We start from the raw sequence: 4444 nt of genomic DNA, 5'->3' as shown, positions 1-4444 counted from the left end.
AAAGCCACGTCGATTGGGAAAGCGTTGAGGGAGGAAGTCTTTGTCTATATGCTTTCGCATTACATGGGCATCATTTATTTAAACAGAGACAGTGTTAATTTAAATAGAGAAACTGTAATTTTAAATATTTCAAATTGATATTTAAACGTTAGATGGTAAATTTAAACAATTAAACTGAAATGTAAATAATGACACTGTAAATTAAACAATGAAATGAAATTGAATGGAATTTAACCTACTTTACAATTGAAAACAAACAAAATTTACATTGACATATACAAGTCATGTTCTTCGAAGACAAAAACAATGAATTGAATTTGTCCTGGTTTACATTCGAAAACAAAAGTGACATTGACATATACAAGTCCTGTTCTTTGAAAACAAAATTTAACCCGCTTACGAGCGACACTTTCTCTGGGACGCCCTGCCACGCCTTCCTCCTTAAGTATGCGGGAAACATAGCTTTAATCTCGGGTGAAACGTCATGCATCGATAGCCATACTCACCCCAAAGTAATTGCTCGATAAGTCGCATGGCATAGAGCGGTCATGATCGACACTTTCCTTGTGGCGTGGGGTTTCCGTGTGCGTGCATTAGTGGTACTTTGAGGTCGTCCCGACTCGCGAACTCCATATCGACACAAATGTCGAATAGATTCCTACTGTCGAGATATGCAAGTTGAGATTAGAATACCGATTAAATACCAAACACTATATCGGACGATAATTTATTAAAGAACTTACCATGTCCAGCAGCGTCTTTTATCGCACTCACATGAAGAATAATGCTGTATTCTTGTTTATCATTGTCGAGGACGAGGACATGGAAGTGGCCATTCAGCTGATTATCGGGAGGATGACAATTTGAACTTCATGCAAAGCATGCGACTGCGGCATCTCCGATCATAGCCATAGTGGTTTACATGTCGTCGTCACCGCTTTTGATATAAAGCAACGCCAGCGATCGTGTGATGGGCCGCTTCTTGTAAGGATATGACACTTTGCTCGATGACTTTTTGTATTATGCATACTGAAAAGCGTCCCATCACATCATACGTGACCATCTCCTTCGGCGAAAGTGTATAATTGTGTCCGTGTGATACTGCGTCTATTCTTCCACACGGCTATGATTGTCGAGGTTAAAGCGATAACAGTATATAATTAGATCATATTATAAATATTTAAATGATATTATCAATTTTCAAATGATATTATAAATAATTAAAGCGTTAAATAGATAAATTAAATGATAGTATATAAACATTTAAACACTATCATAAAAACTTTAAACTTACACATCCATGCACGGCGGTTGAGGAAGATCCTCATCAACTCACGCTCGTATTTGTTAAGGTACGCGATTGGCCAACCCATTTTCTTCTTCGTAACAAAGACTTTCCGAGCCGCTCTCGTCCAATTGTTGATTGGCCTCGATCATCTCTCTCGTTGCTCGGTCGGGGTCTTCATGGGCACCCGCTGGACTGAGCCTCGACGCCGCAGTGCTCAAGACCAAGAGAGCATCTTCGCTTCGATGCGAGGGAGTGGCGACTGACGATCGACCACATGCATACACATCCTTACATGGTTGTTGTTGTTGTGGGATTGTGTGCGGCGATCGCGGGGACGGCGAGCAGCAACATCAGCTGCAGCATATACCCTTACATGCTCCTTCTTGTAGTGGGATTGTGTCCTCGCCGACTGCGGTACTTGTCGTGCCAAGGCCACCACAATGTATTCAACGATCTTCTCGACCATGGCCATCAGACTAAAGCATCAACGGAGACACACCGCATAGCTTGTTCTTGTTCTTCGTAGGATTGTGTCCATCTTTGATGCCGCATTCTTGGCAGGTTTGCCCAACGGAGTCGGGGATTTGCTAATCAAGAGAGTAAACGATCTTATCAAGCATCGGCAACGAGCCACATCATCTACGATGTCCTCCACCATCGCTGGCCATATCATCAAGCGGTGATAGACTCAAGATACTAGATCGTACTCGACGGTGTTGCTATTGTTTCATACGTCACCTACGGTGGAGACAGAGGCGATGATTGTTTCTTCTTTTTCGCAAGTCTCTCTCGAATGTGGCCGTCTTGGAATGACCACCCGATGATGTCGTCGCCGTTAAATTCCGACGCCTCGCTCGTCCCGCGTGCTTTATTTCTTTGGAGGGGACGGTGCGATCGATAGAATGTCCTTCCAGTCCTCAACACGAGCGATGTCGAGGAAACTCGGTCATCAATATCTGGCACGCTTGCATAAGAGTTGCGAGTGACATCTTCGCCTAATGTCGTCGGTGGGGCGCCACGGCCGAAGGATGCTGCCATGGTCGGGGGTCGCCACAATTAGGGGATTATCGTTGTCGTGGTAGGGGGTTGTTGCAATCGGGCGGGGTAGGGGAGGGCTTCTCTGCTGAGGATGCGTAGCGTCTGCGAGGTGCCGGAAGTAGAGAACGAGCAGCTGGCGCGCGCGATAGAGGTTGCCTCTCATCCCGCCTCGAGCAAGTAGTTCCGAGAGCAAGCATCCATCCGTCCGGTTGGCCCCAACAAATATTTCTTCTTTAGCATTCAGCGGAATCGACCAGAAACTAACATATGTAAACCAAACAATTTCAATGAAATCAATCGCTTTTAAACTATAAAAACTATATTTAAACAGAGTTTTTATATATTTAAACATTATAGAATATTTAAACAGAGAACAAAATATTTAAACCTTTATGAACAAATTTTAAACTGTAAATAATAAAGTTAAACGCTAAATAATATGTTTAAACATTAAAGACTTTTGTTAAACATTGTCCATGATTTATTATCTCTTTTCCTTCGAGCGATGACAAGCTGGTTTCTATCGTCGCTTGCTTCCGGTAACTACTTTCACCGTAGTACAGCATCCTTGGGATCTTGCTGAAACGGACTTTTTTTCTTGTTTCGGTCAGCTCGTAAAACCAGACGTTAAGCACGACCGAGCAACCCTTAATATACCCTGTGTTAGTCTTCCTCCCGACGCATCTATCTTGCACTCGAGTGGCTGCTTGTGGAATGTCCTCCATAAGCCACTTATGCGCTCACCTCGCCTACATGCGTGATCGCCCCATGGCGGGTAGATCATCGACATAATCAATGTTTCGCTCGAACCGAGCATGATGTATTTGGGAAGAGGACTGCACCCATGAGGGTACACCATCGAGTTTGACAAAATTTTTCTTCTTCCCTCTCCGTCGAACAAGTTGCACAAGAGTGCTCTTGATAGAGTCTCATGTGTTCTCTCGAGGTTTTTGATAAATACCTCCCTCGAGCCGAGCGGGTTTTATTTTTCTTAAACACGATACGCCGCCATTACTAATCGATGACCAAGAACGAGGGCTACATCTTGAGGCTCGAAACTCAAAGAAGCTTTCCCCGATCCTCGAATTTATTGGTGCGGCCATCGCATCTTTGCAATAGAGAATCAAGAAGGGCCCTCTCTTGGTATATAGCTTTCCACCATTTGAATCGTCGCAAACGGTGTCCTTTCGGATGATCTCCCAAAGTGTCGAGGGGTCGTGTTATCTTTCAATTCGCCTAAGGTCTCCACTCACCGTGTCAAATAGCATCGCCCATTAACTAGGCTGACCGTCATAGCCACAAGCCTCATGACTAATAACAACACATTCAACATGTCAGATTCACAAATGTTTAAGCGGAAATATAAGGTTTTAAACGGTAACCTTCGGTTCTTAAACGTAGATATCAATTGTTAAACGAGACCTAGTTTATTAAAGCAGAGACAACAATACTTAAACGAGACAACAAAAATTTAAACCGTAACATCACATTTTTAAACGTGAAAACCCTCATTTGTAAAATCGCAACCATATCAAATGAAAGTGAAATGTACATTATAAATATTACACAAATCATAACAATCAAAAACTATTTCGATAGTGTATAGCGAAGAAAAATGCAAAACAAAAACAAAACCCAAGCCGAGAAATTGCCCTGCAGACTAACAAAAACCCCAGTAGAAATCCCCTCAGCAGACTTCAATATCTTCCAACAAAAACAGGTGCACAAAACAAAATCGAAAAATCTTTCTTTGTAACAGAATAGTTAACATAAAACCATACTCAATACCTTAGATTACAAACTGATGAAATGCCAACTACTTGCGCGGACTTCTCCTTCAGATATCGATGGAAAGGGAAAAAGTCAGAATTACGAGAGCTACGCCGAGAGAGACAACTTCGGAGACAACTCGAAATGAAAAAGTCAAGACGCGAGTTGAAAAACAAGTAAACGGCTCCAAAGAATTGCCTCTGGGGTTACCCTACTGAAACCTCCCCACTTCCTCTCATATCACGAAATGGGCTGCAGCCACGACTCCCCATACAAGGGCATTTTCGTCCATAAAATTTAAAAATCACTCCGTTGACATCCGTTACATGCTTTGGGGGTTTGAAAAAC

The sequence above is a fragment of the Dioscorea cayenensis genome, chromosome 9 (genome assembly GCF_009730915.1).
Source record: "Dioscorea cayenensis subsp. rotundata cultivar TDr96_F1 chromosome 9, TDr96_F1_v2_PseudoChromosome.rev07_lg8_w22 25.fasta, whole genome shotgun sequence".
Taxonomy (NCBI): Eukaryota; Viridiplantae; Streptophyta; class Magnoliopsida; order Dioscoreales; family Dioscoreaceae; genus Dioscorea; species Dioscorea cayenensis.
The sequence above is the reverse complement of the archived record's forward strand: the minus strand, read 5'-3'. Positions refer to the sequence as shown.